General features: G+C 36.2%; 1 pseudogene; it reads left to right on the top strand.

Annotated features, from left to right (window-relative positions):
* Nucleotides 1-15036, top strand: part of LOC134368112 (ubiquitin-conjugating enzyme E2 variant 1-like) — a 58556-nt pseudogene extending 43520 nt beyond the window's left edge.
* Nucleotides 15037-23610: the final 8574 nt, after the last annotated feature.

Genomic DNA, 23610 nt, shown 5'->3' with positions numbered 1-23610 from the left:
CACCCTTGCCAGCATTTGTTATTCACCATCTTTTTGATTATAGCCAGTCTATTTTTTTGTTGAGACATAATTCATAAGCCATAAAATTTTCAAATGTGCAATTCAGTAATTTTTAGTATATTTACAATGTTAGGCAACTATCACCACTACCTAAATCCAGAATATTTAGATCAGCCCAAAATAAGCATGTATGCATTGTCACTCACCTTTCCCTTCCCTCCAGCTACTGGCACCCACTAATCTACTTTCTGTCTTTATGGATTTGCCCATTCTGGATATTTCATATAAATGGAATAATACAATAGATGGCTTTTTATGTGTGGCTTGTTTCACCTAGTATAATGTTTTTACAGTTCATCTATGCTGTAGCACAAACCACTACTTCATTCTTTTTATGGCTGAATAATATTCCATTGTATGGATAGACCACATTTTCTTTATTCATTCATCAGTTGGTGAACACTTGGGCTGTTTCTGCTTTTTGGCTATTATGAATAATACTGCTATGAATAGTCATATATGACTCTTTCTATGGACCTATGTTTTCAGTTCTTTAGGGTATATACCTAGGAGTAGAATTGTTGGGCCACATGATAACTTTATGTTTAACTTTTTGAGGAACTATTTCAAAGTGGTCACATCATTTTACATTTCCACCAACAGTGTATGAAGTTTCCTATATCTCCACATCCTCTCCAACACTTACCATTGGCTGTCTTTTTTATTTTATCCATCCTAGTGGGTGTGAACTGGTATCTCACTGAGGTTTTGATTTGCCCTTCTCTGCTGACTAATGACATTGAGCACCTTTTTATGTGCCTATTTACCATTTGTGTAACTTCTTTGGAGAAATGCCTATTCAAATGTTTTACCCATTTTTAAATTAAATTATTTGCTTTTTAATTGTTCAGATGTAAGTGTTCTTTATTTATTCTGTATACTAGATCCTTATCAGATATAATATTTGCAAATATTTTCTCCCATTCTGTGGGTTGCCTTTTCACTTTCTTGATAGTGTCTTTTGAAACACAAAAGCTTTTAATTTTAATGAAGTTCAATTTATTTCTTTAATTTTTCTTCTATTGTTTGTGCTTTTGGTATCATATCTAAGAATTCGTTGCTAAATACAAGCTCACAAAGATGTGTCTCTAGGTTTTCTTCTAAGAGTTTTATAAATTTAGCTCTTACTAATAGGTCTTTGATCCATTTTGAGCTAAATTTTGTATACAGTGTGAAGTAGGAGTCCTTTACACTTGGATAGCCAGTTGACATCGCACCATCTATTGAAAAGATTATACTTTCCCCCATTGAACTGTCTTGGCTCCCTTGTTAAAAATCAATTGACCTATGAGTTTATTTCTAGACACTCAATTTGTTTCCATTGATCTATATATCTACCCTTATGCCAGCACCACAGTCTTGATTACAGTAGCTTTGAAATAGGGAAGTGTGAGTCTCTTAAATTTGTTCTCCTTTGTCAAGATTGTTTTGGCAATTCATGTTTCCTTGAATTTCCATATGAGTTTTAGGAGATAGCATATGAAATTTCTGCAAAGATGCCAGAAATTTGATAGGGATTTCAAGGAATCTGTACATTAAATTAGGGAGTAATATCATCTTAATATTACTGAACCTTTCATGTTCATAAACATGTGATAGATTTTCCTTTATTCATGTTTTCTTTAACTTCTTTCAATAATTTTTTAGTTTTCAGTATACACATCTTGCACTTCTAAATTTATTACTAAGTGTTTTCATATTTTTATACTATTATAAATGAAATTGTTTTTTCAATTTTATTTTTGGAATGTTCATTTATATAAAAATAAAATTGATTTTTGTGTATTGGTCTTGTCTCCTTCAACCTTGATCAACTCATTTATTAGCCTAATAGTTTTTTTGTCAGTTCCTTAGGATTCTCTAAACTCAAGATCATGTCATGTGCAAATAGAGACAGTTTTACTTTTTCTTTCCAATCTCAATGAGATTAATTTCTTTTTCTTACCTAATTGCCTTGGCTAGAACTGTCAGTTTAATGTTAAATAGAAGCAATAAGAGAAGACATTCTTGTCTTGTTCCTGACCTTAGGGAGAAAGCATTCAGACACTCACCATCAAATATCATGTTAGCTGTGGGTTTTTCATAGATTTCCTTTATTATATTGAGACAGTTTCTTTATCTTCTTAATTTCTTGACAATTTTTATAAAGAAAGTGCGTTGAATTTTGTCAAATGCTTTTTTGCCATCTATTGAGATGATCAAGAGGTTTATGTCCTTTATTCCATGCATATGGTAAATTATATTGATTGATATTCAGGTTTTTAACCAACTTTGCATTCCTAGAGTAAATCCCATTTGGTCATGGTGTATGCTCCTTTTTATATGCTGCTGGATTCAGTTTGCTAGTATTGTGTTGAGGATTTTTGCATCTGTATTCACGAGGGATATTATTCTATATTTTTCTTGTGTTGTCATTGTAAGGATTGGATAATACTGCCTTCATGGACTGCATTTGGAAGTGTTCCTACCTCTTCTATTTTTGGGAAGAATTTGTGAAGAATTGTTGTTAATTATTCTTTTAAAAAATGTGTAGATGTCACCATGATGCCATCTGTTCCTGGGCTTTCCCTTGAGTAGAATTTTTTCATTACCAATTGAATCTCTTTACTTGTTATAAGTCTATGCAAATTTTCTATTTCTTCTTGAGTCAGTTTTGGCAGTTTGTGTCTTCCCAGGAATTTTTCTATTTTATCTAAGTTATATAATGAGTTAGTGTATATTTGTTTATAATATTTCCTTATAATCATTTTTTTTTTCTGTAAGGCCAATAGTAATGGCTCCTCTTTCACCTGATTATAGTAATTTGAATCTTCCCTCTTTTTTGGTATGTCAATCTAGACAAAAGTTTTTCAATTTTATTCATCTTTTCGGAAAACCAACATTTATTTTTGTTTATTATCTCTATTGTTTTTCCATTCTACATTTCTTTATTTCCACTATAATCTTCATTATTTTCTTCTGTTGCTTATTTTGTATTTAGTTTGCTCTTCTTTTTCTAGTTCTTTAATGTGGAAAGTTAGGTTATTGATTTGAGATGTTTCTTTTTTAAAAAAATAGGCATTTACAACTATCTATGTCTCTTTAAGGGTTATTTTTGCTGCATCCCATGATTTTTGGTATATTGCTTACTCATTTTCATTCCTCTAAAAGTGGTTTGTAATTTCTCTTGTGATTTCTTCTTTAACCCATTGGTTATTTAAGAGTATGTTGTTTAATTGCCAAGTATTTGCGAATTTCCCAAATTTTCTCCTATGACTGATTTCTAATTTCATTTTACATAACTGAAAAATATACATTTAATGATTTAAATCTTTATATATACTAAAACTTGTTTTATGACCTAACATATGGCCTATCCTGGAGATTTTCCATGTGCACTTGAGGAGAATTCCTACTCTGCTGCTGCTGAGTGCAATGTTCTACAGATGTCTGTTAGGTCCAGTTGGTTTATTAAAGTCATCTATTTTCTTGTTGATCTTTTGCCTAGTTATTCTACCCATTATTGTAGTGCAGCATTGAAGTCTCTAAATACTATTGTAACATTGTTTATTTCTCTCTTCAATTTTGTCAGTTTTTGCTTTGTGTATTTTGAGCTTTGATGTTAAATGCATATATGTTCATAATTCATATATCTTGTTGATGGATTAACCCTCTTATCATTATAATATGTCCTTTCCTTCTATTAAAAATTTTTCTCTTAAAGTCAATTTTGTCTGATATTAGTATAGCTACTCCAGCTTACATTTGGTTACTGTTTTAATGGTATGTCTTTTCTCATCCTTTTTACTTTTGATCTATTTGTGTTTTTCTATCCAAATTGTGTCTCCTATGAACAGCATATACTTGGATCATATTTTTAATCCACTCTGCCTATCTCTTCCTTTTAATTGCAGTGCTTAATACATTTACATTTACTTTAATTATTAATGTTAGGATTTTTGTCTGCCATTTTGCTATTTGTTTCTTGTATGTCTGATGCCTTCTTTGTTTCTCTATTCCTACATTACTTCCTTCTTTTGTGTTAAATACATATTTTTGCCATTTTATTTCCCTTATTATTTCTTGTACTATATTGTTTCTAATTTTTCCCTCTGATATCCCTAAAGATTAAATTTTATATTTATAAGAATCTAGTTCAGATCAATACCAACTTAATTCAATAGTATGTAAAAACTTTGCTCCTATATAACTCCACTATTTACTCTTCCTGTGTGCCATTACTGTTACACAAATTACATCTTTATATGTTATGCACCCATAGTAGATTGAACTATAGTCCCCCAAAACTCACTGAAGCTTGAATTGTAACCCCCATGTTTTATGTATTAGAAACTTAGCCCCCACTGTGACTGTTAAGAGGGTGGGAAATCCTATTAAGGTAATTGAAAAGTGGAACCTTGAAGAGGTGATTGGATTGTAGGACCATGCAGTAGTGAATGGATTAAAAATGGTGGTCAGGGGTGTAGTTCTGAGGGCTTTAAAAGAAGGGGAAAGTCTGTCTTTCTCTCTCTCTTGCTTTCTCTGCTCTCTCTGCTTCCACCATCTTGCAGTGTGAGACCTCTGGGTCACTGTCACCACCACCAGATGGACTTTGGACTTCCCAGGCTCAGAAACTGTAAGCAAAACAAATTTTGTTTTCTTTATAAATCACCCAGTTGCAGGTATTTTTTTATAAGCAACAAAAACAGACCAATACAGTACCCATCAAAACAGACTTATAATCATTGCTCTAGACAGTTGCCTTCTAAATCAGAAAGGAGAAAAAAGGGATAAAAACCAAAAGGTACATGTATACAGTCATTTAAAATTACCTGTGTAGTTAACATTGTCAATGCTATCTATTTCTTCATGTGGGTTCAAGTTACAGTCTAGTGTCTCTTCATTTCAGCTGAAAGAATCCTTTGTATTTCTTGTATTGTGTATTTCTTCTAGGAAAGATCTTCTAGTGGTTTTATTTTTGTTAATCTGGGAATGCCCTTGTTTCTCTTTTTTTTATTGATTATGCATATTCATGGGGTACAAAGCTGACCATTACCACCTGTGTCCAAGATGTGATGATCAGATCAATACCATCAGCATGCCCATTACCACAAATTGCAATTATTCCCCCTGTACCCCACACAATTACTCCCCAATCTCCCTTCCCCACACCCCCTCCACCGCCAGCAACCCTAGGTGTGCTCTGTCCCTCTTTAAGTCCAATGCACCACTGTGGTCATTCTTTCCTTCCTTCTTTCTCTCTTAGCTCCCACTTACAAGTGAGGATATGCAGTATTTTTCCATCTGTGTCTGGCTTATTTCACTTAATTTTCTCCAGGCTCATCCATGTTGCTGCAAATGGCAAAATTTCATTCTTTTTTATTGCTAAGTAGTACTCCATTGTGTATATACACCACATTCTCCTTATGCAGTCATCCAACAACAGACATTTAGGTTGGTTCCATATCTTTGCTATTGCAAATAGAGCTGCAATGAACATGGGAGAGCACATATCCCTTCAACATAAAGATTTCCATTCCTTTGGGTATATACCCAGAAGCAGGATTGCTGGATCATATGGTAGATCTATCTGTAGTTGTTTGAGAAATCTCCATACTGTTTTCTATAGTGGTTGTACTAATTTACAGTTCCACCAACAGTGTAGAAGAGTTCCCCTCTCTCTACACTCTCACCAGAAGTTGTTATTCTCAGTCTTTTTTATTATAGCCAGTCTAACTGGGGTCAGGCGATATCTCAGTGTGGTTTTGATTTTCAATTCCCTGATGATTAGTGGTGTTGAGCATTTTTTCATGTGCTTTGTCTTCCTTTGAGAAATGTCTTTTCAGCTCCTCTGCCCATTTTGTACTTGGGTTACTTGTTGTTGTTTTTTTTTAATGATAAGTTGTTTGAGATCCTTGCATATTCTGGATATTAATCCCTTGTTGGATGCATGGCTTGCAAATATTTCCTTCCATTCTGTAGGTTGTCTTTTCGCTCTGTTGATTGTTTCCTTTGCTGTGCAGGGCTTTTAGTTTGACATAATCCCATTTGTTTATTTTTTCTTTTGTTGTCTGTGTTTGGGGGTTCTTATTCATAAAGTCTTTGCCCAGTCATATTTCCTGAAGTGTTTCCCCTATGTTTTCCTTTAGTAGTTAGTTTCAGGTCTTATATTTAGGTCTTTAATCCATTTTGACTTGATCTTGGTATATAGCAAGAGGTTCAGGTCTAGTTTCATTCTTCTGCATATGGATGTCCAATTTTCCCAGAATCATTTATTGAAGAGGCTCTCCTTTTCCAATGTATGTTCTTGCTGCCTTTGTCAAAGATCAGTTGGTTGTAAGTACCTGAGATAATTTCTAGGTTCTCCATTCTGTTCCACTGGTGTGAGTGTTTATTTTTATGCCAGTACCATACTGTCTTGGTTACTATAGTTTCATAGTATAATTTGAAGCCAAGTAGTGTGCCTCTGGCTTTTTTTTTTTTTTTTTTTTACTCAGGATTGCTTTAGCTCTTTGGGGTCTTTTGTTGTTACATATGAAATGAATGTTAGGATTATTTTTTTCCATTTCTGTAAGGAATACCATTGGTATTTTGATGGGGATTGCATTCAATCTGTAGATTTCTTTGGGTAGTATGGACATTTTCAGAGTGTTGATTCTTCCAATCCAAGAGCACAGAATGTCTTTCCACCTTTTTGTGTCTTCTTTAAATGCTTTCAGTAGTGATTTGTAGTTCTCATCATAGAGATTTTTACCTCCTTGATTAAATTGATTCCTAGTTATTTCATTTTTTTGGTGACTATTTCAAATGGGTTTATTTTCTTGATTTCTTTTTCTGCTATTTCTTTACTGGAGAATATAAGTACTACTGATTTGGGGGCATTAATTTTGTATCCTACAGACCAATTACAAGCAACAGGAACAAAGCAAGTAATCAGCAGTCTCCCAAAAGAAAAACCCAGGACCAGATAACTTTACCACTGGATTCTACTAAACATTTAAATAGAAATTAATGCCAACTCTCTTCAAACTATTCCAAAAAATTGAAACAGAGGCCATTCTCCCAAATTCATTCTATGAGGCTAGCATCTCCCTGATACCAAAACCAGACAAAAATACAACAACAACAACAACAAAAACTACAGCCCAATATGTCTGGTGAAAATACACACAAAAATCCTCACCAAACTACCAGCAATCAGAATACAGCAACACATCAAAAACATTATACACCATGATCAAGTGGGATTCATCCTAAGGATGCAAGGATGGTTCAACATACACAATTCAAAAAATTTGATGCACCACATCAACAAAATCAAAGACAAAAATTGTATGATTATCTCAATGGATGCAGAAAAGTATTTGACAAAATTCAATATCCTTTCATGAGAAAGGCTCTCAACAAATTAGGTATAGAAGGAAAGTATCTCAACACAATAAAAGCCATATATGAAAAACCCACCACTGATAAGATCCTGCATGGAAAATAGCTGAAAGTTTTTCCCTTAAGAACAGAAACAAGATAAGGATGCCCACTCTCACCACTCCTATTTAACATAGTATTGGAAGTACTAGCCAGAACAATCAAGCAAGAAAAAGAAATAAAGGGCATCCAGATTGGAAAAGACTAAGTCTAATTGTCTGTTTGTAGATGACATGATCCTATATAGAGAGAAGCCTAAAGACTCTACCAAAAAAACTCTTAGAGCTTATTAACAATTTCAGTAATGTCTTTTTATGATTTTTGGTTAGCCTATTGTTTGTACCATCTGTTATCCACCACCTCAGGCACCTGTGAAGTGAAATCATTGCCTCTAATTGTTTTCAACAAATGCCCCTGAGGAAAAGGACTTTTTTTCACTAGATAACCTCTGAGTCAAGTCATATAGAAAGCCTTTCAATGGGGTGAAGGGAAGGTCTTCCTCTGAACTACCAGACAAGTCAAATAATGACAATTCTCTGGGGATGGAGCTTCTTGAAAAAGCTCCATCCCCATTCTTCTACCTGTAGTGGCTGCCTAGAATACTAGTTTTCACCATAATTGTGAGCTTTTGGTTATCAAGGCTACTGCAGATATGGAAGCAAAGGGTGGAAGCAGGGAAAGTTATAGTGGCATGAAGCTCACTGTTTTCACTGAGATTCACCTCCTTTCCCTGACACGCAACAGAGTCCTGAATTAAGTACATACAGGGTAGCCACAGATGCAATTTTCATCTTTCAATTTTAGGAAATTCTATGAGTTGTCCCTCCCCCACAAAAAAGGCTGTCCAGGCTGCTCTTGAGTAAAAGTTTAAGGATAATATGTACTACCATTTTGCTTGGGATACCGGTAGGGGGAAAGGAGTAGCATGGGCAGGACCCCTTGGACCCTATCAGACTGGCAACTTGAAATAGGCAGGCTTGCTTTGTGGAGGTCCTAGAAATGTGGGGTGGGAAGAATAAAGGGCAATATATAAAACAGCTGAAAGTATATCATTGTGGGTATTATCCTCATTCTAATCCCCATAGACATTGCTACAACTTAGTAGAGTCATTTGCAATTGGTTTCCAATCCTTCTCAGCTTCCCCTAGTGTGCTAAGGGATTTTCAGGTTTGAATAGGGATCAAAACAAAGCTAAAACTGAAAAATAGTCCTAAAACAATTACCTAAGTATCCTGCCAGATAATGGCTCCCTAAAAGTCTTATAGATCAAAATCCTTTTTTATTATTTAGAAAATAGAACAAGGAAGAACTGGGCTTGGAGAAAGCAGATTTTTAAAGCTTTGAAATTGTTTCAATAAATATTTTTTGAGTCCCAATGTGCATAGCACCATACTAGGTGCAGTTGTGGGGGCTGAGTAGAAGAAATAGATACAAATATGAATGACATGGTGTTCCTACCCTCTAGGAATTTACACCAAAACAAGAGAAGTCTAAAAAAACAGTGAAAACACACAAGTCAAAATGTGGGAAGTGCCTATGAAGAGTATAAGCAGAGTATTTCAAAGATGCAGAGGACAGCAGAGAGACACAAGGTCGTTTGAAATGGTCTACAAAGGGTGAATAGGATTTTCCACTAAGGTCAGCACAGTCATTACATGTCAGAATAAAAAGGAATTCAGTGTGATCTTTTCATTGAATACCTGTAAGGAGAAGTGAGTGTGACTCAGAAACTAATTGAGGACAGATCATGAAGGAGCTTGAATGCAAGGTTAAAGAGTTTGTGTTTTATTCTCCAGACAATGGCTGATATTTTTAAAGAATGGGATTGACATGAATGAGGTTGCACTTTAGAAAATCCAACCTTGAAAAAAAAAGAAAGAAAAAGAAAATCCAACCTTGAAGTCATGTGCAGAAGCAATTACAGAGCTGAGGGGTGGTTGGGCAGGGCAAACAGCAATAAGAGGTCACGAGACGTCAGAAGGGTCTGGATGATAGTGTTATTGTAGGGCAGAACAACACTGCAAAGCAAGAAAGTTTTGTTTTTTGTACCAGTTTGCCCTAATCCATCACCATCCCCAGGCCTCTATTCCCCCACATCTATTGCCATCTCATCACATATCCCAGGTTTCTCTACCTCTCCTAGAACTGACCTACTATCATTCCCAGTACTTTTCTTCAGTCCCAGTACCCCTGGGCCTTGCTTTTTGTTGTCAGCACCTAATCATAGAATGTTAGAGCTCAAGGTCACACAGCTTGCAGAAGAGCTGATTTGACAGCAGGCTAAAATGACTCTAATTTTTTATTCTGTAAACACGATGGGGAAAGTGAGGTGCAGAAAGTAAAGTGATTTGTCTGACGTCATATACAAAATCAGTAGCTGAGTTGAGGCTGGGGGAAAAGAAGACTGAAGGAATTAAGGCCATTCCAATGTTCCTTCCTCTAAATTACATTGCCAGGCCCTCAACCTGTTATTCACCTGTGAGTAAACTTTAGCCAACAGGGTGTTATCTGATTAGATCCAGCCCTGCTGACCAGAGTTGTAGCCAGAGCTGTGTGTGCCCTTATCCCCTTCCAGCGACACCATCCTCCCTTAGTTAAACTTGGTCCGCAGCTGTCAGAACAGGTGGCACATGGAAAGAGCGTGAGAGAGCAGCACTGCTAAGAGAAGGCAAAAAATGCTGCGGTCTGGGAGAAATCAAGTTACTAAGAGGACTGAGTGAAGAAGGGTCATGGAGTCCCTGTCAGACAGGATACAGGGGGAGTAAGTGGGTGAGCGATTAAATGTGCATATACAAAAATGTAAAGAGATCTGATGAAAGGAATGAAGGGAACTGAGAGAGAATGGTGGTAGGTATGGGAAAATATAAGGGGGGCAATTAGGTGAAGAAAGAAACATGTGGGAATAGTGCAACTAATACCTTAGGGCGTTGATCTCAGAAGAATTCTATTACCAAATAAAATTGTACACTGAACCTCTTCCAATAAAGAATACAAAATTAGAAGGCCTTTAACACACACACACACCAAAAAAATTAGAATGGCATTTTATTTTATCCATAATTATAAATTTGAACTTATAGATTAGATTTCATTAATTCAAAAGATTAATATTGATTAATCAAAAACATTACAAGTTAAGGTAATGTTATACTCCAATGTGTTAAATTTGATACATAACACCTATGGATATATGTGTTTGAGGTTTTTGTTTCATAGTCAAAATATATACATTTTATAGGCTTTGTGGGGGGTTACGACTATTCATAAGATACAAAACTGATTGTCACCCCTCATGCCCATGATGTGGGGGCCAGATTCATACTGGCAGCATACCCATTACCACAAATTGCATGTGTACCCCATGTCCCCCACCCAATTATCCCCAACCTCCCTCCACCCCCTCCTTCCCCCCCCCCCCACTCCACTTTGTAGCCCAAGGAATGTTCTCTCCCTCTGCAAGTCCAACGCACTACTGTGGTCTTTCTTTCCTTCCTTCTTTTTCTCTTAGCTTCCACATATGACTGAGTACATGCAGTATTTATCCCTCTGTGCTTTGTTTATTTCACTCAACGTAAGTTTCTCCAGCTCATCTATGTTGTTGCAAATGGAAGTATTTCATTCTTTTTTATGGCAGAGTAGTATTCCATGGTGTGCAGAAGGTATATATATATATACCATGGTGTACTGTGGTATATATATATATACCACAGTTTCCTTATCCAATCATCCATAGATGGACATTTAGGTTGGTTCCATGTCTTGGATATTGTAAACAGAGCTGAGATGAATATGGGAGTGCAGTATGGAAAACAGTATGAAAGTTTCTCAAACAACTTCCATATGATCCAGCAATCCCACTTCTGGGTATATACCCAAAGGAATGGAAATCATCATGTCAAAGAGATATCTACACTCCTTAAATCCTTGTTATGAGACTCAATATTCCATAGAATTTTCCTTAACTACTTGCTTAACATGTGCCTTTTTTCCTAAGATAATTTGCCATCTAATAGGTCCAAAAGAAAAGTCTTCAGGAACTAAATGCATAAAAGTTTAATGGAGAAATTTCAGACAGTAGAATTTCTCAAAAATATCAAAGGTCCTGAGGGTGTAGGTAGGAGATGATTTAAAGAAAACACATTATATTAAATATTATAATTTTATATCTAACAAATGAAAAGGATCCTATTGTTTTGTAATATAGAATACAAAAATAAAGCCTGGCAAAACCTTTTTGGTTAGTGGGGGATATGAAAAAGAACATAATTCTTAAGGTGGAGAGTGTGGAGGGCTGGAAATTTTCCTCAGGCTATAAACTCTCTGGTGTAAGATAAAGATTTGTGGCACAACAAGGTTGCTGGCTCAAGGACAGACAGGTTTCTGATTGATATGTGTAGATACTGGAAAATTGCTGGAGGGAGAAGGAATGTTTGCTAAGATTAAGCTTTTGTTAATAGGACCACTTAATTGCCTTACTGAAATGTCTTCTGGCTTGTTTCACTGAAAGTTACCAGCCTATATTGTTAAACTATAACACCACCTATGTTCTCTTCCTGTAATTTCCTGGTCTGGAAAATAAATGCAGGAAGAGAACCTCAATTCTGGGATAATTTCCCAAGGAAGTGATGCCTCTTGCTTGAGGGTTCTGGAGAAGTTAACCACTTTGGGGCTTCTCACTGCTCAGAAGAGATGGGCTTTGAGTAATCCTTTGTGGCTCCATCACCCAGGGGAAGTGGGATGACAAATCCATGGGGAGGGCAAGGCAACAGAGAGAAATGTCCCCCTTGGCAAAAAACCATACCATAATTCTGATGTGGCTTGTGAACTGCATATCAACTAGAGGCATGAGATTTTTAAGGGTGAAAACAGTATTTTGCAGCCTACAGACAAAGTTCATAATAACAGTAAAACAGTAAGAAGATGACATAAAGACTCCAGATCTCTTTTTTCTAATATGGTCTGCTGTTTTACCTAAGCTGAGGGGGAGAGATGGGGCTTGACAATAGTTTCTTCCACTAAAACAGAAGTTCTTAACTCAAGTCATGTCTTAAGGGTATATCTGAGCCACGTGGAATTATATGCAAAATTTTGTGTATATGTATGTACATTTTTCTGGCTAGAGAGTCCACAGTTTTCATCAAATTCACAAAAGATTTTGAGTCCCTCCCCCCAGAAATAAGGGTTAAGTACCACAAAACTGAAGGATCTCATCTCCAAGAGAGCTGCATGGAGTTCCAGAGTGCGTGGTTTGCAAAAACAAAAAAAAGTAGAAACATTTTTTGGGAGAAGGTGAAATTCGCTTAATGAAAAAGTACTGAATGATAAAGTTTCAAGAGCTTTTGGCTTCCATGATTGCAAAATGTTACCCTCAAAATTAATATGAGGTTTCTGTGGAAAGAAAATCTGTATTCAGGAAGCAAGGTTCTATGCTGGAAGTGAGGGCTCAGATAAGGAAATGGATCTGGTGCTCAAAGAGCTCATCAAGGAAATTTTCTTGAAAAAGAAAAATTAAAGAAAAGAAAAGAAAAGGAAGGAAGGAAGGAAGGAAGGAAGGAAGGAAGGAAGGAAGGAAGGAAGGAAGGAAGGAAGGAAGGAAGGAAGGAAGGAAGGAAGGAAGGAAAAGGAAAACATTTTACCATATTGGTTTCTGAAACTGACCAATTTTTTAAAATCAATTTGACCCAACAGTTAATTTCTAATGTGCATTATAATAGCACCATCTTGTGGAATATAGTGGAAATGCATGACTTTAGGTGGCTGCTCAGTCAGCCAATGGTTCCTGAAGTGTGTGGCCTATGAACCCTTGGGGGTACTTGAGACATATACAGGGAGTTCATGGTGTCAAAGTTATTTTTACAATAATACTAAGATGATATTTGCCCTTTTCAGTGTATTGACATTTTCATTCATGATACAAAAGCAGTGATGGTTAAACTGCAGGCACCTTAGCATAAATCATGGCAGTGGTTCCAAATTATACTATTATTAGTCATTGTGTTCTTCACTTTCACACATTTGCAGTAAGCAAAAAGCCAGTCACACTTAATAATAACCTTGATAAAGTAGAAATTTTTTTTTTTATTTGAAAGACAAGCTTGTAGGACTCACTGAAAGGCAATTTGCTTTATTGTCAATTTTGCTTTCAAGAAATCTCTCAGACAACTAAAGAACCTCTGCAAGTAGACATTTATGAGCATCACAGATAGGAGCCTGGTGCTTTAATACTCATTCATTCACCAATTAGCTTCAAGTCTCAGTTTTCTCATCTCCAAAGTGGGGATATTCCTCGGAGATGCCACACTGAGTAGTCATGAGGACTAAAAGCTGCATATAAAGGCTTGGTAAGTATCCGTTCTTCTAGTGGTCTCTTATCCTCCCTTTGCCAATACTTATCAAAGTATTTTATCTTCACAGCAACTCTATGAAGTTGATACTATTATAACCTTTTCATATGGGAACACTGAGGCCAGGAGAGTTGCAATCTCCTGAAGTCACACAGCAAATTGACTGATAGACGTTAACTTGAACCCAGGCAATTTCACTGCAGAGGGGTAAAAGTCCCTTGTGATTTCAGACTTTTGGAAGAACTTGAAGAAGGCCATGAAGGAGTGGGAGACGGCACAGTTGACTGGGGCCTGGAAAATGATGAAGACCATGATACAAGATGGACAGGGATGATAACTGGGCCTCTAAGAACAATTTATGAAAACTGAATATACAACCTTAAAACAGGATGTGAATTTCTTTTTCCTTTTTTTTACTGAATCATAATTGATTATACATATTTTTGTAATTCAATGTTGACATATGGTGATCAAATCAATATTACTAGTATGTATATTGTCACAAATTGTACTTATTCTTTACGCCCTTTGTCCAATCTCTCCCTGCCCCCCTCCCCCTCCCCCCTCCCACCACTGATAACCCTAGATTTCTTCTCTCCTTCTGAAAGAGCAATGGTTATTCTGTTGATCTGTTGCCTAGATGATCTGTCCAATGCTGAAAGGTGTGTTCAGGTCACCATATTATCATATAGAAGATGCTTCTTCTGTCACTCTGGAATGAACTTTGTGGAGAGAAACATCCTCTTCTTTTCTTTGGTCTCTGCTGGTGACTCTCCTTGTGTCAATGCACTCCAGTGGCTAGCAGACCATCTGTGTGGTGGCTGTGACGTCTAGCTACTTTCGCAGCAGCCATGGTCACTGTGGTGGCTGTAGTGGACCACCCACATGGAGGTGATGTTTTTGGCATGCTCTTTGGTGCTGGTGGTGTGCCTGGTTGTGGGCAGCGGGGACCAGTCCCCGCTTGATGACCCAGGCCCCTGGGCAGGGCTCCAAGGTGCTGGCAGTGTGCCTCAGAATGTGAATTTAAATATGCAGAAGCACCCCCTTTGTAAGATTAGTAACAAAAAATAATATGGATGGAGTTAATAGTTCTAATGGATTGGTGAACCCAAGAGCCATACCAGTACGTGTAAAATGGCAAAATGGATATAGCATCAGTATTGCTCTGCAAGAGCCTCAGTGCTTAATGATACCTAAAGAAAATATGTAACTCCCTCAGCCACCTTAAGGATAGTGTTAGAGCACTTCATCAAAAAGAAAAACCACAGCCCTCACCCCCACCCCACAATTCAATTTAAACAGTCTTAATTTTACACGTAGTAATTTTTTAGATATGTCTTGTGAACCTCAAAGTACTGGAAGGACACTCTCATTCAAAGGCAATTAAACTTAAGATACTATAGATAGTACTAATGGTACTAATTTTTTGTCCATTTGAAATATATAAGCTGTGCTGTAATGAGTCATTCTGTCAAGTATGAAGGTACTTCAAAAAGATCATGGAAACATAGAATTAAAAGAGAATATGAATCTTTCCATGAACTTTCTGAAGTACCCTCATATAAGCATTGAAATTCTGGAATTAAAAAAGTATATTTAAATTGAATCCCATCGTAAGTGGTAGGATACATCTAACTCAACTGTGAAAACATACATCACACAATAAACTTGCCTGGGATTACATGGCCTGGGGTCTCTTCTGCCTCCTTCCACTCTTCTTGTCTTCCTCCCTTCTTCCCTGCAGCAGCCCTGTGGGATTAATGCTAAGTGTGTGGGGGTGCTTCATATGACACCCCCCTTCCAAGCCACTGTCCTTTTCCCACTTTCCTCTACTACTACCCTTGGCCAAATTATAGATTGTAACCTCCTCTGTTCCCTTCTGAAATTGGCCTTTGGTGAGGAATTCAGGACTTCCCCCATATCTTTTCTTACCCCACCATTATATTAATGCTACTTTTTCCTTCTTCCTCTTAAACTCTCTTCCTGCATTGTAACCACCCAACACTTCCCATGACACTTCCTTGCTTTGGCCAGAAGCCATCAGGTAAGGTTGGAAAAAGTCTCTGATCTCTCTCATTTTGTTTTGGAGCCAAATTTATTTATTCTCCACTGGCCTGAGAAATGAATAATGAGTCCTCAGACCTTCCACTCTCTGCTATCATTGTTGGCTGACGTGGGTTTTTTGCAGCTTGGGTTTTAATATGGTGAAAAGAAAATACTATAGTTACTCAGACCTGCCAGCTCTCAAAGTCCTTGGTGTTTAAACTTGGAGAAAGGCCACATTAAGTCTCTTGTAAGCACACTTGATTTCTCTGAATGAATTTTCTTTTCCTTGTAATTGCTTCTGCTTTTAAAAATTAAAGGGGGTTTAAACAAAAAGGACTCTGATTTAGCCATTCTCACAATCCGTTTGGGTCTAGTTTAGAATTTGACAAGTGGAACAAAAATAACCTTGAATTTGGTGCATACTTTGATTTTGGTGCTGCTGCTTCTCATAATCTTTAGCAGAGATTAAGAAAGAACTCAGTATGCACGCCAGATCCCTGAAACTAGCAGACTTGACTTCCACCTTTCTATTCAGGACCACTAAATGCAAAAATGTGAGTGCATATCAAAATAAAAGCATTTTGTTCTGTTCTAAAAATATTTAATTTTATTAAATCTCAGCACCTTTGTCTTTTAACATTCTATGTGACAAAATAAGAAGTATGCATAAAATCCATCTGCTGTTTAGCGTTGTCTCCAGAAAAAGCACTTGTGTGATTGAGTTGCAAACTGAACTAGCTGCTTATGTCATGGAGCACCATTTTTACTCAAAAGAACAACTAACAGAAAAACTATAATTTTTCTTAATATTTTATCTAAAATGAATAAAATGGGCCTGTCACTTCAAGGGAGACAACTGACAGCCTTCAAGTGACAATTAGTACTTTGGAAAACTTGTATTTGTTACTGTGAGTTTGACAGATTCCTAATAACTTTTATGACAAAATTGGCAATGATAGTAATGAATGTGTTTTTTCCTAAATATTACCAAAAATGTTTACATTGTGTAATGATAAAACAAAAATAAATAAATAAAATGTATCATAATTACTAAAAAAAATAAATATTACATCATGAAATATGTGAACAGTGAACCAATACTTCTAAAATAACCAAACAATTCATGATGTTACAAAACCAGGAATGGGTAAAAGATCCATTCAAGTATAAGAAGAACCATTGGATTTATGTAATAGAGTAGGAAAAGTTCTTTGATATGTTTTTTTTTTTTGTGTGTGTGTGTGTGTGTGTGTGTGTGTGTGTGTGTGTCATTTTCGTGACCGGCACTCAGCCAGTGAGTGCACCAGTCATTCCTATATAGGATCCGAACCCGCAGTGGGAGCGTCACTGCGCTCCCAGCGCGCACACTACTGAGTGCGCCACGGGCTTGGCCCTTTGATATGTTTTCAAAATCCTCATTGCAGCTATCTTTTAAGAAGCTACTACTTGTCTAGTTTTAATGCTGTATCAAAGAAGAATATGCACACTTATCCTCCCTTTTACAGCCACACACCCATGTGAGGCCAGACTTTTTCGTATATTACAACCAAAATAAAATCACAAAATAATGTGTTGTCAAAAAAAGATATGAGAATACAGTTATCTTCTATGAAGTTAGACACTGAAGAGATTTGCAAAAATGTAAAACAATGTCACTCTTGTAAACTATTCATTGTTTACGAAAGTGATTAAAAAACAAGACCTAACATATTTATACGTAGAAAAAGACATGTTCTTAAAGCGTTTACACACTAGTGAGAGACAGATATACTCATAAGCCTCTATTTAATACAGAATGTGATGAGAACAATCATAGTTAAAAGACTAAGAGATCCAGAGGAGAATGAGTTCAATTCTAATCACATGACCAGGGAAGTCCTTTATATATATATTTTTAAAAGCATATGTAGGAATTTGAAAAGTGCAGATAGAGAAGGTGAAAACTCAATAGGAAAAAGAGAAGGAAAGGGAAATTTCTACGAGCATATCTTTTAGGGGCATTAAAAGTTAAAGAAGTTAGGGCAAAGACCATCTTATAATGGAGGAAGCCTTTATCAATAATACCCACTTTACTTAATTTTTATTAAATACATATCATATATTTGTTTATAATATATACTCATATGTACATGTGCATCTAATTATACACTGTTTTGAGTTAGCTCAGAGATTTGTATTCATTTTGCTTTATAAAAGATGCCATGAACTATATATATTAATTGGATTGAATTGAGTTGACTCTGATAAAAAGCCATTTTGACTTGGAGAGAAAAGACCTATCTCCCAGATACATTTCCAAATAATCTATGTGTCAAATAGTAAGTCTCAAGGGAAATTTAATCAATAAAAAAATAATAAAACATACCGCTATCAAGCAACTATATATAATTGACATTCACTCTACCCAACAACAGCAGCATACATATTCTTTTTAGGTGGATATGGAAAATTCACCAAAACAGACAATTTTCTTGACCGAAAAACAAACAAGAGTTTTGGTGTCCAATCCAGCATCTAAGGAGCTTAGAAGTCATCACACCATTCTAACAACAAGAAAAACTATTTTAGCAGAGCCTAAACGATTGTGGTTTTATCAAATTACCTGGGGAAACTCCAGCTCACTCTAGCCTTGCACAAGCAGGAAGTGAAATCCCCAGCTCCAGCCCCCTCTAGCCATTCTGTCCCATCTAAGGGAGGCAAAGTAAGAAGCACTTGTGAAGTTCACAGCCCAGGATCACAGACTCACTAAAACGCTGAGACCTAATCAGAGGACTGTAGAATTCTTCTCCTCACACACACCTTACCATGACACACTAAAAGCCTACATACTGAAGTTCCTTTTACCCAGAACATCATGTCTAACTTTCAACAAAAAATTACTATATGTAGTAAAAAGCAAAAAAAAAAAAAAAAAAAAAAAAAATCAGTTTGAAGGGACAGAGCAAGCATCACAACCACACTCAGATATGTCAGGGATGCTGAAATTATCAGACTAGAAGTTTAAAACAACTATGATTAATATGTTAAGGGTTCTAAAGGAAAAAGTAGACAATATGCAACAACAGATGGACAGCATATGCAGAGAGATGGAAATTCTAAGAAATAATTTAAAAAGGAATGCATTTTAACACAAATGAAGAATGCCTCTGATGAGCTCATTAGAAGACTGGACATGGCTAAGGAAAGAAACTCTGAGTTTGATAATATGTCAATAAAAACTTCCAAAACTGAAAAGCAAAAAGTAAAAAAGACTGAAGGGCCGGCCCGTGGCTCACTTGGGAGAGCGTGGTGCTGACAACGCCTTGTCGAGGGTTAAGATCCCCTTACCGGTCATCTTTAAAAAAATAAAAGACTGAAAAAAAAAAACCCAGAATATCAAATAACTGTGGGACAAATACCAAATGTATAAATACATGTAATAGGGATACAAGGAGAAGAAAGAGAAAAAGGAAGAAAATATTCAAAAGAATAATAACTGATATTTTCCGCAAATTATTGTTACACACTAAATCACAGATACAGGAATCTCAAAAAACGCAAACAAAATAAATGCCAAAAAACTACGTCAAGGCATATCATATTGAAACTTCAGAAAATCAAAGATAAAGAAAAATTCTTGAAATAAACCAGAAGAAAAACAAAACACCTTACCTATAGAGGAGCAAATAATTACAACTGACTTCTCAGGAATCATACAAGCAAGAAGAGAGGAAAGTGAAGTATTTAAAGCGTTGAGAGAAAAAAAAGCACCAACCTAAAATTCTGTATTTTGTGAGATTATTTACAATATCCAGGCTATGTATCCCTTAAAAGTTAGGGAAAAATAAAGACTTACTCAGGCAAACAAACACTGCGGGAATTTCCTGCCAGTAGGCCTACCTTACAACAAATGTGAAAAGAAGTTTTTCATAAAGAAATAAAATGATATAGGACAGAAACTCAGACCTACATCAAGAAAGAAAGAGCATCAAAGGAGGAATAAGTGGAGGTAAAATAAAAAGCTTTATTTTTTGCAATCTTAATTATCAGTAATAACAGTTCACTTAAAATTATAATAACAATATGTTTGATTATATATGTGTACATACATATACATGTATGCATATAGACATGTTTGTATACCCTCATCCCTCAGTGGCTGTGGAGGATTGTTTTCAGGATCCCCCCATAGATAACAAAATCTGCAGATGCCCAAATTCCTTATATAAAATGGTGTAGAATTTGCATATAACCTACACACTTCTTCCCATATACTTTAAATCATCTCTAGATTACTTATAATACATAATACAATATAAATGCTGTGTAAATAGTTGGAATATGTATTGTTTTTTATTTGCATTATTTTTATTGTTGTATTTTTATTTTTTTGAATATTTACTATCCACAGTTGGTTGAATCCACAGATGTGGAACCCACAGATCCAGAGGGCCCCCTGTATGTATGCACGTTTATGTACAGATGAAATAAACAACAGCAATAATAGGGATGGGAATTAGAAACTACAAATACTTTGTTATTATAAGATACTTGCACTACCCATTGAAGTAGTATAGCATTATTTGAAACTGGACTTGGGTTAGTTTTATATGTATATTGCAAACTAACGGCAGCCACTAAAAAATGTAAAGATAGAAGTATAATTGACATGTCAAGAAAGGAGAGAAATTTAAATTATATAAATGTTTGATTAAAATGACAAAAGGCAAAAAAGAGTAGAAGACAAAAATAGAAACAAATAACAAAGGCAATGAATAGAAAACAGTAACAAATATTATATTAATTCAACTATATGTTTAATGACAATGGTCTAAATGCACCAATTAAAAGCCAGAAATTGTCAGAGTGAATTAAAAGGCAAGATCCCATATTTTGTCTACAAGAAACCCAGTTTAAATATAAAGACTTTGGAGGGAAGCAACAGCCCCCACTGCCCAACCCTTCCAGGTGAGCCCAGCAGACTTGTGTGGTGCCGGTGACCCCTCGCCCCTACTTGGACCCGGAGAGAAGCACCAGCTCCCATGGACCAACCCCCCAAGGGGCACATTCTATGACCACAGATTCTGGAACAGGACCCAAGGTGGTTTAACATAACCACCACCACACTTACTGTCAATCAAAGACAATTCACCACCTCAGTAGCAGCCAGGGCCACTCCACAGCCAACCTCAGCTTAAGAAAAGAAGCAAACCCTCTACCAAATGACTAAACATCAATGAAAAAAATACTAGAACTACAAATAAACAGGAAGAAATGACACCACCGAAAGAATACAGTAATGCTTTAATGTCAGACTCCATGGAACAGGGAGTCCTTGAACTGTCTGAAAAGAATTCCAAGCAATGATCTTAACAAAACTTGAAGAAATAAAGAAAGCCTCAAATAGAGAACACAATGAAACAAAAAAATACATACAGAATATGAAGTAGGAAATCTAGAAAGACATTAATACCTTAAAAAAGAGTGCAGCAGAACTTCTAAAAATGAGATTCACTCATGAAATAAAAAACACAACTGAGAGCTTGAGAAGCAGGGAAGAGAAAGCAAAAGAAAGAATTTCAGATCTTGAAGATGGTCTGTTTGAAATAACTCAGGCAGACAAAAAAAGGAAAGAAGAATTAAAAATAATGAGGAAAATCTAAGAGAGATAGCAGACAACCTCAAGCACTGTAACATCTGAATAGTGGGTATTCCAGAAGGGGAGGAGGAAGGAAAAGGTATTGAAAACCTATGCTAGGAAATAGTAACAGAAAACTTCCCAGGTGTAGGGTGAGATACAGACCATCAGATCCAAGAAGCTCAAAGGTCCCCAAACAGACTCAATCCAAAAAGATCCTCCCAAAGACACATTATAGTTAAATTTGCAAAGCTCAAAGACAGAGAGAGAATTCTGAAAGCAGCAAGAGAAAAGTGTCAGATCATTTACAGAGGGACTCCATCAGACTAACAGCAGCCTCTCAACTGAAAACCTACATGGCACAAGAAAGTGGAATGATATATTCAAAATACTGAAAGAAAAAAATTGCCAGACAAGAATTCTTTACCCAGCAAGACTCTCCTTCAGAAATGAGGGAGAAATAGTGTATTATTTCCCAGACAAACGAAAGTTATGGGAGTTCACCACCACATGATCACGATCAGCCCTGCAAGAAATTCTCAAGGGAGTCATTCATCTGAAATGTGAATAATGGTAACCCTATCACAAATACACAAGAAAGAGCAAAACCCACCATTAAAACAAAAATGCCAGCAAGAAAGACAGAGAAGCTAAATCATCCCACCTTAAATTTCCAACTAACATTGAAGAAGAGAAATAAAAGGGAAAATAATGATCAAAAGCTATTTAAGCCATCAAAACAAAAAGAAATTAAATGACAGGAATTAAGCAACATATGTCAATAACTACCCTAAATGTGAATGGAATAACTCCCCATTCAAAAGACACAGACTGACTGATTGGATTAAAAAGTTAGACCAAAGTATATGCTGTCTACAAGAGACCCACCTCACCTGTAGAGACACACAGAGACTAAAAGTGAAGGGATGGAAAAAGATATACCATACAAATGGAAACCAAAAACAAGCAGGAGTAGCTATTCTTATATCAGACAAAACAGACTTTAAACCAAAGAACATAAAAAGAGACCAAAAAAAAGGCCACTATATAATGATAAAAGGATCTATCCAGCTAGAAGACATAACAATCATAAATATATATGTACCCAATACTGGAGCACCCAAACATATAAAGCAAATACTCTTAGACCTAAAGAAAGAAATAGGACCTAATACATTAATAGTGGGTGATCTGAACACCTCTCTCTCAGTATGGGACAGATCATCTGGGCAACAAGTCACCAAAGAGGCACAGGATTCAATCTCAACGTTAGACCTACTGGACCTGGCAGATATATATAGAACATTTCACCCAACAACTAAAGAATATACTTTCTTCTCATCAGTTCATGGAACATTCTCCAAGATAGACCACATACTAGGTCACAAATATAGTCTCAGCAAATTTTAAAAACTTGAAATCATTTGAAGTATCTTTTCAGACCACAATGGACTAAAACTGGAAATTAATAATAAGCAAAAATCTGGAAACTATACAAATACATGGAAACTAAATAATAGGCTCATGAACGACCTATGGGTCCAAGAAGAAATTAAACAGGAATTCAAAACATTTCTAGAAACTAATGAAAATAAAGATACATTATACAAAAACCTGTGGGATACTGAAAAAGCAGTACTAAGAGGCAAAATTATTGCCATAAATGCTTGCATCAAAAGAACAGAAAGATTTCAAATAAACGACTTAACACTATGCCTCAAAGACCTTGAAAAACAACAATACAAACCTAAATGTAGTAGACAGAAGAAATAATTTAGATCAGAGCAGAACTAAATGAAATAGAGACCCAAAAAAACAATAGAAAAGATCAACAAAACAAAAAGTTGTTTTTTTAAGAAGATAAATAAAATAGACAAACCATTAGCTAGGTTAACAAAAAAAAGAGAGAACACCCAAATAACAAAAATCAGGCGATCCTCAGATGGCGGTGGCTGCGGCGGTTGACGCTGAGTAGCTGAGGTGGAAAAGGCAGCCACTGGGCCTTAGGCAGCCGGGAAACTTGTGGACCTTCCTCTTGCCGTCTCTTAAGGGAGGACCGCTGCTCGTGGCTGGTCGTGGGGGCTGACCACCACTTTGCCCTCGGCAGGAGAGGCTGCCTCACTTACAGGCAACAGCTTT

This window comes from Cynocephalus volans, chromosome X (assembly GCF_027409185.1).
Source record: "Cynocephalus volans isolate mCynVol1 chromosome X, mCynVol1.pri, whole genome shotgun sequence".
In the NCBI taxonomy this organism is placed as follows: Eukaryota; Metazoa; Chordata; class Mammalia; order Dermoptera; family Cynocephalidae; genus Cynocephalus; species Cynocephalus volans.
The sequence above is the reverse complement of the archived record's forward strand: the minus strand, read 5'-3'. Positions and strand labels throughout refer to the sequence as shown.